Consider the following 13,761-nt stretch of genomic DNA (forward strand, 5'->3'; position numbering starts at 1 on the left):
CCTGGGAAAGCCACACCCTCCCCAAGATGTGCCTGGGAACTGCAGTGGGTGGGTAACTTGGACTTCTCCTCCCCTCTTCGGGCGTTCTCGCGTCTCCTCCCGCTGCCGCCGTCTCTTCTAGATGTTCTCCTCCTTCTATCTCAGCGGATTCCACGCTCAAGATGTGTGTCGAACACCTCTTCTTCTCGGGCTGTTCTTTTTCATTGAAAACTGGGCTCAGCGTCTTCCACCATCCCACACAGCTTCCTCTCCCAATCTCCCTCTCTGTCGTGCCCACCTCAGCTCGTCTTTTGGCGTGTTACTGACGGCCAGAAGATCGTGTCTTTTTCTGTCTGCCTGACTTTCGGTTGCAGTCAATAATTGGCTCTATCATTCTCTCCGACTTTCACCAATATTATTAAATCATGAAGTGGTAGTGAGTTGTTATTTACAGACAGCACATTTTCCATTGAAATGGAGAGTACATTTACACAGACATACAGTTTTACTAATAAAGCAATACAATGCTCAAGCAACAATGTGTGGAAATTAGATTTTAGCAAATGTTGCCGTTGCACATCACCAAGTGTATTGATTTCTTTTGATCCTAATAAAAACCTTGTTTCCAAGGACGCTGGAGAAAGCACTATAGTCCCTCTGCTAAGCAAACCTATAAAGATGCTCTGGCGATCTATAAGAAAGCTATCATCACTCAAAAAAACACATTCTTCACTGGTCAAATTGAACAGGCCCAGAACTCAGCAAGGATGTTATTCCAGGTGGTGAATTCTCTTTCTACTCCTCCCACTGGCTCTGCAACTGAGCATTCTCAGGAATTCTGTAACTCGCTGGCCAATTTCTTTACCACCAAGATAATGGACATTTATTCCATTTTCCCACAGCTACCGGCGGAAGTCAGGACTGATCCATCCTCTCATTTGGCTGTGATCCATCCTTCTTTTTCTGGTTTCAAGCCTGTGACAGAAGATCAGATCAGCATACTAGCTGCCAAGATCAAATCGGGTTCTCCGCTTGATCCATGCCCTCCTGATATATTGAATCAACTCTACAATACCATCTCTCAGCCGCTCACCACCATTTGTAATGCCATCTTTAAAACAGGCGTTTACCCGGAGATCTGGAAGAAGGCCATCGTTAAACCTTTGCTTAAAAAGCCTTCCTTGGACCCCACTGCTACGGCCAATTACAGACCCATTGCTTGCCTTCCCTTTCCCGCTAAAATCGTAGAGACCATCATGACCCAGCAGCTCTCAGAGCTCATTGAACAACATGAACTCTTGGATGATACGCAGTTCGGTTTCCGGAGGGGACACGGAACCGAAACAGCGCTGATAAAGGCCTCCGACGAAATTAGAAACATCTTGGACTCGGGAGGAGCAGCAGTGCTCATTCTGTTGGATCTCTCGGCGGCCTTTGACACGGTCGACCATGCCATCTTGGTCGACCGTGTCATAGCCCTGGGGATTAACAATCTGACCAAAGATCTTATAGCTTCTTTTTTAGCTAACCGCAAACAGGCAGTTAAACTGGGCAATTATTATTCACCGACCTCTAAACTGCCATGCGGGGTCCCCCAAGGATCGTCGTTAAGCCCTGCGCTTTTTAACATTTATGTTGCAGACCTGGCAAGGGTCATAAAATCTCATGGGATGCGCCTAACTACCTACGCTGATGACACCCAACTTGTGCTTGCGGTGCATAAGAACGGCCCAGTGGTGGCAGCTAATTTTCAGGAGGGGATACTGGAGGTACAAGCTTGGATGCACAGTAATTGCCTAAAACTGAATGCGGAGAAAACGGAGGTAATGACCTTTGGTAACATCTCCCCAGAATGGTCTCCGATTTGGTGGCCTACTCAGATGGGTCCTCCTCCGGTCCCAGTCGCAAAGGTCAGGAATCTTGGAGTGATCTTTGATAAACATCTGTCCTTCAAACATCATGTAAATAAGGTTGTTTCTGCTGCCTTTTTTACGTTGAAAAAGATAAAAAAGCTGCTACGGTACTTACCATCATCAGCTGGAAAAACCCTAATTACCACCTTGGTGTTTTCCAAGCTTGATTACGGAAATGCCCTCTTTCTCAAGACTCATAAATATATTCTGAACAAGCTTCAATCTGTTCAAAATATGGCAGCCAGAATCCTTCTCAACATTCCAAGGCGCCAGTCCATCTCGGCAGCGATACGCCATCTTCATTGGCTAAGAGTGGAGAGCAGGATTAAATTTAAGGCCTTATGTATTGCCTATAAGGCCATCCATCATACTGGCCGAAGTTTTTAAGAGAGGCATTTCAGCTATACACCCCCACAAGGAACCTAAGATCAGCAGCTAGCTGTCTACTATCTGTTCCCCGAACAAGAACCGCCACCTGGGGAGACAGATGATTCTTGGTAGCAACTCCCAGACTGTGGAACTCTCTCCCCTCACATATCAAAACTGCCCCTACTCTCATTTGTTTTCGTAGGGCATTGAAGACTTGGCTCTTTAACCAATAAGTTTGTGTGCTAACTACTGTATCCTAAAGCATCATACTGCGCCTAGACACCTTCGGGTATTAGCTGCGCATTAAAAATTACATAAATAAAATAAATAAATAAATAAATAAATAAATCACACTTCAGAATAAAAAAAGAAATTGCTACATTTGTGCTTTACTAACTGCTGATACATTCTGAAATATTTGTACAGTTCATTTACAGTTATTATAATTTTGTGAGTGTTGCGCTCTATAAATGCCACAAATAAATAAATAAAATAAATACAGTTCATTTACAGTTGTTATAATTTTGTGGCATGTTGATTTCACACTCACAATACCCAGCAAGATTGTTACAGAGCTCACTTTACAAAAACATTTAACTTTGCAGTCAGAGAAAGAAAAGTATACATCATTCTCCCTTTTTAAAGAATAAGGAGCAGTTCGTCATGACATATCCTGACATTTGACCACTGTCTGTAAAGGCATTGCAAGTGTGACAAGATAATAACAATATTTAAAGGCATCTTTATTGCTCATTCACCTTCAGAACTCCAGCATGGTCATTTTAGGTGTGCTATAACACCCCCATCACCACTAATTCTAGCACCTATGTGTACTGGGCCAAGACAGTGATCAATGGAATCTGGGTGTAGCTGGGAGAGGGTGTTTCTGTATTCTGGCAGGAAGTCTGAGGAGGAATGGTACCTTGCCCTGATTTCATGTCAAGGGGGTATGCCCACAGCACACACAAATGAACCTGACAGAAGGCCTGCTCCATCAAGATCAGCCTGAACCTGTAACTTTTCCTGGTCCACCTGGACCAGATAAGTGCAGTTGACACTTTCCGTGTGTAGGTGCTATTTTCATTTTGAACTTTTAAATTCAATATCTCCAATTCTGCCTGGTTAGATTTTTCTTGTTCTGGTATCCTTTTATTTATTAAAATATACTCGATTTTTCTAAAAAAAAAATATTGTGTTGTGTTTTTACTTTATTATTTGTTGTGTGCTGCATAAATACTTTACATATTGCCTCTAACTTAAGCCTGACAGCTTTTGCACTAAAGTACCACACAGGTTAACTTAAGCACATGTTAACTTAGTGACTTTTGTGGTTCAATCTGACAAGGGTTGTGGTTACTGCTTAAGTGGTGTTTGACCTAGCCCTTTTGCAGAGCTGTCTCCAAACCTTTTGCCTTCTTCCTCCTATTTTTTCTGACCTATTTGTGTTGGCTTTAGGACTTGGCTAGTCAGTGCTAAAGTGCATTTGCTCTCTGTGTAAATTGCATTGGTGATTGGTTTATCCATGATTGACATATTAGACTTACTAGAAACTCCCAGGTAAAGTGTACTGTTTGTGCAGTTTTAAACTGCTAGGTCAACCTGGCAAGTACACCCACTTGCCAGGCCCAAACCTTCTCTTTTACTACATGCAAGGTACCCCTAAAGTAGGTTCAAGATAGCCCATTGGCAAGGGGAACTGTAGTTGAAAGGCAGGGCATGTACTGGTGTGTTTTACATGTCCTGATAGTGAGATATTGCTAATTTGATTTTTCACTATTGCAAGGACTATCTCTACCATAGGTTATCATTGGGGCTGCCTTGTGACCTCTTACAAGTGTAACTTCCAATTGAGACGAGATAGAGATTTGGAGTTTGGGGTCCTCTAACTCACAATGTAAAAATACATCTTTTATTGAAGTTGTTTTTTACATTGCGTGTTTGAAAATGTGACTTTTAGAAAATTGACTTTTTCTTGCTTTAACATTCTGTCCCTCTGCCTGCTTGTGGAATCTGATTTAGACTGACAGTTGGGCTGTTTGTGTATTCACTCTAGACAGTCACACAAAGGGAGCTGAGGTGTGCCCTGCATATCCTGAAGGCCCATCACCAGGCTGATGCGTCTTCCTGAGCTAGAGTGGTGAGAGGAGTTGTCACTGACACCTGAATAGGGCTGTACCTGCCCTCACACAAAGCTGTCCCCACCCCCCTGTAGTGTGTCTGGAGCCAGGTCAGAGAAAGGCAGGGTCTTGTGCACTACAAAGGCTTTTCTTTGAAGCTTGCCTATTTCAAAGTCAGAAACTGGTATAAGTACAGGAGTGGTGACACCATAGCATCAGAACAATTTTGGACTAAGAGGACATTCTGCCAAGAAGAAGAGCTTGAGAAGCTGTAGGAGGGGAACTTACACTCTGCGTGTTACTGTGTTGTACTAGTCTACTGCTTGCTGCTTCTGTCTTGGGCAGTGAAAGGACTGGACTTTGCTTTCTGTATCCTGCTTGTCAAGGTTCTCCAAGGATTGTGTATGCTTGCTTCCTATTAAGATATCTCAGGGTCTTCAAAGTCTTCACTTGCAGTCCCTGAACGCCTCTGCTGGGAATTCTGATGTGCCAAGTGGTGCAATTCCAGTTCTAAACCCTTAGAGGTTGCTTTGCTACAAAGGACTATAGAAAATCCACACTGTTTTTCCTGCCACAGCAATGCTGTGCGCCTGAAAAACAAATGCATTGCTGCGGTGCGGTGCGGTCAAAGAATCGACACAGCACCTAAAGTGCAGCTCATAGATTGGGGCAGCCTGAATCCTGAACACCATGTCTCCAACTCCGACGCAGGACCGGCTGTGCAGCTGAAGAAATCAAAGCATCACCTGCTTTGTGGCTGGAAAATCAGGTCAGCGCCTGTTTTGCTGCTGCCTCATCAACCCAGCAGATCCGGATTTTCATCACATTGCACCTGTGTCAAGTTCTTCATCAACATTGCCCTGCAATAAAGAACTGAGGCTGTCCGGAACCCGATGCATCACCTCCTCTAACACTAAGGAACCGACGTATCACCTCCTCGATAGTAAGGAACCAACGCATCACCTCCCCTGCACTGCAGTAAAGGCCAACACATCACTTCCCTTGGCAGTAAGGAACATACACAACACCTCCCCTGGGAGTAAGGAACTGATGCATCGCTTTGCCTTTCCTGCCCCTAACCTCCGCTGTGCCTGTTTTCGGCTTTGATTTTGACGCATCCCAGGTACTTTGTGATAAATGTGATGCATCCATAGTCTCCTATGGAGTGAACTATTTTTAACCTTTTTAAAATGATATCTTAACCTGTGTATTTTGGATTTTTGCCATTCTGGTCTTGTTTTATTTAGCTAAATATTTGGTTATTTTTCTAAACTGGTGTGGTATCATTTTGCAGTGTTTTCACTGTGTTACTGTGAGTTTATGTACAAATACTTTACACATTGCCTCTGAGATAAGACTGTGTGCACGTGCCAACCTAACAAGGGGGTGAGCAGGGGTTATCTTGCCAGTGTAACTCCCTTATCCTGCCTAGAATAAAGGACCCTACTTGGACAGGGAGCAAGCTACTGCCAACTAGAAAGCCCCATTCCTTAAAAGTGTGTATTCCCCCCTCTCCGCCAATAACTAATTTTCCCACATCATTCAGTTATAACGTTTTACAGTCATGCTTTGGGGCGGGAGTATCACCTGGTCATTTTAATTCACCTTGTGTATTGAAAATAGAAGTTAGCCCATGTTTTGCTGGAAAATAATAAAAACGAAAGTATGACTAATGTGACGAAAGTGCTAAAAAATGCAAGAATACAATAACTTTGGGTGAAACTTGCAAGCAGTTTTTGGCTGCAAACGCTTACATTTGGAGGTTGCCACCAACAAAACTGCTTTTAACAATGTACTAGACACATTTTGGGATTTGGTAACTTTTTTCTAACTTCTAAAATGGGTTTAGAAATCGATAGGGAATCGCTATAGGAAAGGGTGTGTTATAGGCCTCTCTTCCATACTACTGTTTCTATATATATATCAATGGTCTTGGACTGAAATAGCTGTTCTAAACCATTGAAAAGTGACCCCACATTGGGGTGGTAACCAATTTTCAAAAGTTAAGGGGTCCTCTTCTCTTTGTGAATATTAAATAATGTTTGCTTGGGAGCATGCAGTGGCCATGGGAGCACTGTAAACTCTGAACCAAACGGAAACCAAAAAGTAAACGTTCCCTTTAAAACACAGCCTGGTTTCCTTTAATGAAAATTGTCTGAATTAAAAAAAAAGATTTATTGAGAGATAACTACAGCCTTGGTGATCTGCTGACCCCAGCAGGCCACCATCCCCATAGGCCTGCAATCCTAGCGAGTCACTATTTGTGACCTACCTCATTAATACTCATGCGGTATGTTGGATTGAGACCCACTATGAATTAGAAATTTAAAACCGGTCTTATTTATACATAGGTCTGTTCGTATAATTCTTTACTGGTTACAAAAAAGCTGGTCACAAATAGCATATTTTGCAACCAGTAAGTAATACATCTGGCCCAAACTGATGATTTTAAGTGAAAGTTTCTAGGGCTTCCATTATTTATTCAAATAAAAAAATGGTGTTGGAGCAAGTAATCTTGTCTGCTTATATCCAAAGCAAGGAAATGTAGTAATTGAGAGAAAATATGCAGATCGTAACTCTACCTCCTAACGTAAGAAAGCATGCACTATACAAAAGTGTGTGGCACTAATATGAGTTCAGAGAGTATAGCAGGTTTGTTAATTTACTGTTTGAGGTGGAAAGTCAGTAGGAGTTTTAAAATGTACCTGTAGTGACAAGTGAAGACGCAAGAGGTCTGAATGAGCATGAAATATGTGAGGCAAAACTATATTTAGACAATTTTCCTTTTTTACATTATTAGAGAATTGCCACTTAAGAAATCAGGTAAAAGTGTGAAAGAATGTTACCAAGTTCAAATATTTAGATTATTCATGTATATTTGGAGCACATATAGATAAATGAATCTATGACCAATTAGTGCTTCTTTGCAAGGATGAAAAAGGAAAGGAGGAGGCCTGGTTAATGTAACCCACTACTCACATGGATATTTATTGTAGTGAGAGTGGGGCATACCATGGCATGTATTTATGAAATTGAGTGTTTAAATGAGAAGTATGGAATCAAACAGGAATGAGTGTGAAAGGAGGTGAGCTCTTTGAAATGAAAGGAAACGGAGGAACAAGGTGGAAGACCCTTGTTTTCAATGAGGGTTGATGGGTCGCCGGCCAATAATAAAGAATACATTTACATAGAGAAGCAGAGAGGGATGAAAGCTAGGATATTCTTCACCCTGATGACAACAATTAAATAATGTTCTAGATCTTTAGAAGGATGATAATAAAAGATTAGCTTACATTGAATATCTTTGTCATTCCCTGGGATTGGCTAATTGGGCAATAAGATTAACAATCAGTCTACAGTAGAAGCAAGTTTTAGATACAACGCCCCACACATATATCTTACTTGATTATGAGACACCTTATGGGAGCAACAGACAGAGGCTATGCCCCAGGCTACTCATCATTGGTTCTCACTGATTCAGTAGTCGTACCACTGTTGTGATTAGGGTTGGCACCACAAGTCTAGCCAGCTTTTTTCTAAAAGATTGGGCCTCCTACTGGTTAACCATTTTAGTGTTACTGGATGTTGGACTTGACCCTTTCTGCAAGGTCATCCCCATAGGTTTTGCCTTCCTCCTCCTATTTTACTTGCCTAATTCATTTTTGTTGGCCATAGGACTCTGTGTACTTTACCACTGCTAACCAGTGCTAAAGTGATTGTGCTCTCTCCTCCAAACATGGTAGAATTGGCTACTACACAATTGGCATATTTAATGCATCTTTAAGTCCCTAGAAAATTGTCACGACATGGTGCCCAAAGCTTGTAAATTAGTAAATTAAATGCTACTAGTGGGCCTGCAGCACTGATTGTGCCACCCCCTTAAGTAGCCCATTAAACGTCTCAGGCCTGCCATTGGAACCGGTGTGTGCGGTTTTTAAACTGCCATTTAGACCTGGCAAAATAAACCTTTTGCCATGCTCAAACTGTCTTTTTTAATACATATAAGTCACCCCTGAAGTAGGCCCTGGACACGCCAGAATGCAGGGTACAGTGTATTTGAAAAGCTGGAGACTTTTAAGTTTCACAAGTCTTGGTAGCAACAAATGTTTACATTTGTTTTTCACTTCTGCAAGGCCTATCTCTCCCAAATGTTACCATTGGAGTTACCTTATTACATTTAATATGTTGTAATTTCCAAATGAGAACAGGTTACTAGGTAATGTTTGGTGTCTTTGGAATTGTAATGAGAAATCCTAAGTTATGGTAAGGTCCGATTTTAAATTACAATTTTGAAAATGCCACTTTTAGAAAGTTTGCATTTTTCTGCCTTAGCCATTTAGAGCCTGCAGCCTGTTGCTGGGTCACTTGAATTCGGGGTAGCTGACAGCTGGGCTTTGCCCATTCCTCCTGGACAGCCACACATAACAGAGAGCTTAGGTGGGCCTGGATGGGCCATCACTGGCAGGATCGGAGGGTTGAGTGGGGCACAGCACTACTTACGCTTGAATAGGCTGTGTCCTGCCTCTACACAAAGGGCTGCATACCCCCGTAGTTACTCTGGAGACAGGACCGGGAAGGCAGGATGCCTGGGGACTTAAAAGGGAAACCTAAAGAAGTTTCTCCCCACTTCAAAGGCACAACTTGGTATAAAATTGGACCCCAGACACCAACTCTTCAGTACACTTCTGGACCTCTGGATACTCTGCAAGGAAGAAGGACTGCTGTGCTGCTGAAAGGACTGTCACTCTGCTGGTCTGCTGCTTTGAAGGGACTGCTGCCTTGCTGTACTGACCTGCTGCCCAATGCCCTCTTGTCTGGGTGAGAAAACTGGACCTACATCCCAGGTCCGGAGAGTGGCTCTAAGGGGTGGCTGGTTGGCCTGCTGCATATCTCCGGTTCTACTGATTGGCTTCTTGTTGTTTTGGTCTTGTTTTATTTACTAAAAATTACTCCGTTGTGGGATCCTTTTGGTATGGTGGATTCCCTTTATTACTGTTTGATGTGTTGCACAAACACTGTACACATTGCCTCTGAATTAAGCCTGACTGCTCTGTGCCAAGCTACCAGAGGGTTGAGCATAGGTTAATTCGGGTTGGCTTGCGCCTCACCCTGACAAGATTGTAGTTGCTGTTTGACCAGGGCTCACACCCTAATCAACCACAACCCAATTTCATACACTGGACATTAAAGGGACCGATATTAGCTGGGTTGAAACGTTGTGTTGACATATATTAAAACATACCAGGTGATGCCAATCCTTTTTAATATGCATTGCATCTCTAGAATAGGTCGAGCGATTGAAGAAAGGCTAGGACCTGTAATAACGATGGCTGACATGTTTCAATGACAACAAGAATTATGCCATTTAAATCAGAATTAAAAGAGGACTGACCAGCTTAGTGTAGGTGCCTCTTAGCAACATCTAGTACATTCAGAGTAGAGCAGCCTTACTGCACAATCCTAAAACATACATGTAACAAAATGTACATTTATTACGCAGATCACTTTTTGAGACCTCCTGAGATTGGCTCCAAAGAAGGAACAACAGAGTACAACGCTATCGGCTACATGCATCAACCTATTTAGGAAGTGCAAACGGTGCGAATCGGTAAATTCGGCCGTTTGCGATTCCTAAATAGGTTTTTGGGATGCATCAAACATTTTTGGAAAAATCGCTATTTTTAGCGAATTCCAAAAATGCGATTGCTTTTAAGGAATCGCAAATTTGCGATTCCTTAAAAGCAATGCATGATTACTTTTAAAATTGCGAATTTGCAATTAGGGGGTGCAAATTACCACAAGGGTGAACCTCGTGGTAATTTGCGAAAATGAATTAAAATGCTCAAAAGTGCATTTTAAAACACTGTCATGTTACAGACACACATGGACATGTGTGTGTGAAACATGCACTTCAAAATACATTTCAGGGGTGCAGGGGGGGGTCCTTTGGAACCCCCATGCTCCCATGGAATGCATTACCATTTTGCGAATCGCTAATTGAAATTCGCAAAATGTCAATGCCTACCCATTGATTCCTATGGGCCTTTTGGCCCATAGGAATCAATGGGAATTGCGAAATCGCAAATTAGAATTCGCATAATATTTGCGATTAGGTAAAAATTGCGATTTTTACCGAATCGCAAATATTATGCGATTTTAATCATGCATCCCATTTTGCGATTCCTTATTTGCGATTCCCTAAAAATCGCAAATAAGGAATCGCAAAACCGGACTTTGATGCATGTGGCCGTTAGTTTCCATTCCCAATCCGGTTGTTTTAAATTTACTTTCTTTAAATGAACAGGTGCTGTTTTTTTTTTTTAATCCCATTGTGGGAGACATATTTGAGGAGCAGGCAGTGGCTCGCTCTCCTGAGGCTGTCCTACATGTTCTGAAAAGGGAAGCTGAGAAGTGGTGGGGAAATTGCTTTCCGACTCGCACAATAAGCTTAATACATACCAAATTTCCATTATGCAGTCGCAAACGCTGTGATTTTTATCATCTTGCCTTGGTACATTAGGTCCTTATTGTATAGCATTATTGAATGTTTTACGTGTATATTTTTCCACAAAATACTTGCCGTAGAACATCAAATCCACTTTTTATGTAAGTAGTACAGAATGCTTGGCAGCCAGGCCTGTTTGTGCCAATACCTCTTTCTTTTATCTTTCACAGCAGTAAGAACGGTGCTATGAATCCTTGCTCAGTGGGGCTGCCATACCCCTGCCACCTTTACACACCAGGATCCAGGACCGGAGATGTTTGTATTTTATACTCTGCTTGTTTTGTGGCTGTTTCTCCGTACAGTATTTCATTATGATCTCCTGCTGGATTTCTCCTTTGGCTCTGCTGAAATGAAATGGAGCGAACTGCTCAGTAACCAAGTACATTAGCTTTAATTAAAGAACAGAAAAGTTCATTATGAAATTCTGACTTGACCTTCAGAGACTGATATTCCTAATTTACCGGTTATCGAGGGGAAACAAAAGTACCTGAAGGCGTTAATTAAATCGGTCTCCGAACAATCACGAGATTGATTCAACTTGGGGATTCATCTGCGAGTCCACCTCACGTTACATAACAACTGAAAGTCGTCCAATGGCCCCCGCCCTTTGAAGGTGCGATTAAGTCCTTCGGCTCCGTCTCGTGGCATCTGCTGTAAAGGGAACGCTTGTCCGCAGGCGCATTAGGAGCACTGGCACGCGACCGGGGCATTCATTTCACGCATGGTAGCCTGGGCAAAAGGACACTGCCAAATTAATAGCCCTTCCAGATTTCAGTGTGCGCGAGAGAGCTATCTGCTCTATGTCAAGACATTAGAAAATAAAGCCATGTCCCCGCTATTTCTGCACTGTTCTGCACAGCCAGGACTGCCAGCCACTTCCATGTTGCATTTGGTAGTTGCATGTTCACAAGTGTTGCCGACATCAGTATGTGTTGTTTAATAAGTGGTTTATACTTGAATAAAACAGGAACATCATGTGACTTATGTGCGAAGCCACATGGCACCCCACTCACACAACTGGCTGACACGATCACCCCTTCCCATGGCTCTCTGCACACACGCAGCCAGGACACCAGTAGGCTGCAGATGATGAAAAGCAAAACAAAAAAAGGACATCAAGTAATAAGGCCTTCCCTATCTATGTACCACGATCTGGGGCTACATCCCTGTATCTCAACCCTACTCCAATTTGGGTAACTCATGACTTGAGCTAACCAAACACAAGATATATTTGTTTCATGAGAAGTATTTATTCTCTTTTATTGACTAAAGGGTGAGTACTACGATTTGGGGGTGAGCAGTACGATTTTTCTTTTGAAAATAATGCCGAGGGGTCCTTTGCCTAAGAGATCTCTTCTATGGGAAATCAAATAACTCACTCAAGAAAGGGCATGGATGTGTTGGCTACAGCTGAGGATCCTACTCACCAAGCTCACTGTTTTGCCCTGTGGGACCCAGGAACCCTCGGACAGCAGGAGCCAGGTAGTTGTCTCATACTTAGAAGTCCCCCCCCCGAAATAGTGGCAAGCATTAGTAGGCATCCCCTTATTACAACAGGCCTCGTTTCTGGTGCAGATAATATGGGTGGTTTAACAGCTATTAGGAACACTACTCGTAAACCCTCAGGTATCACCTCACAGCTTCATGCACACCACAATCAGAGCAGAGCAGGGGGAGCTCTTCCGAAAGCTCCGATGGGGGCTGCTCAGGTCTGCTCCCCTTCAATCAATCAATCAATCAATCAGACCACGTGTATAGCGCGCTACTCACCCGGAAGGGTCTCAAGGCGCTTGGGGAGGGGGGCTGCTACTGCTCGAACAGCCAGGTCTTGAGTTGTCTCCTGAAGGCGAGGTGGTCCTGGGTCAGCCGAAGGTGGATGGGGAGGGAGTTCCATGTCTTGGCCGCCAGGTAGGAGAGGGATCTGCCTCCGGCGGTGGCCCTTTCACTGCCTTTTTGCATCCCACCCTACCCCCCGCCTGCACCACCTATGTTTTCATTTTGGCAAAAGTTCCACATTTATCGCAATCTGCCCAAGAGGATTTCCTGCTGCTCAATAATAAGGCTGTTCCCTGGCTTGCTCAGAGGGCTCCCCCTGAAGTTAGTCAGATGCTATTTGATGAGGTAATTATGGTACGTAGGGTAGGCTGAATAGGCAGCTCTCCCAAATCACTTAGGGGCCTCTACATTGAAGTTCATTTTGAAACACCGACAGGGCTGGTTTCATGCTTTTGAATGTAGGGATGGGCTCAGAAGTCACTAGTTGTATCAAAGTTCTGCCTTTGGGATATTTTTTTATAAACCTGTGATCCATGAGTCATCTCGCCATGAAATAATTTCTCAAGCTGTGTCCAAGGCATCTGCTAATGTTCATGCTTGGAATCAGGGCCTGAATCTTACCCTGTCCAATCGTTACCAACCCCTAAGTGGATGGAACGATTAAGACTTACTGGGGAGGAACTTGAGCTCTACAGTTTCTAATACTGTGTCTACCTCCTCCAGGGTATGTGCTGAAACATAGCAGGTTTGAGGCAGAAATTTGATGATTGCAACAGGCCAACATTCTCTTGCCCTTTATGACATTATCTTCCTATGGGAGATCTGGGATACAAGGGGTGGGATCCATATAGATGGCTAAGCATCCTTCGCAATTAATGCTTCGCCCTCGCCCAGTGGGAGAACAAGCGTGGGACTTGTGGCCTTCATAAAACTTGATCTGTCTTATAAAATAGAAGAGATTGTCGGTACTTTACCACATATACTCGGGGTCCTCCACTCTTTTAAGAATAATAGTAAGCTTTTGTGCATTAATATTTACAATGCAGTTCAAGGGAAGGAGTCCGAGGATGTGCCGGTCCCGCTTACCACTTTTGTTACTTTC

This window comes from Lissotriton vulgaris, chromosome 10, assembly GCF_964263255.1.
Source record: "Lissotriton vulgaris chromosome 10, aLisVul1.2, whole genome shotgun sequence".
Classification (NCBI taxonomy): Eukaryota; Metazoa; Chordata; class Amphibia; order Caudata; family Salamandridae; genus Lissotriton; species Lissotriton vulgaris.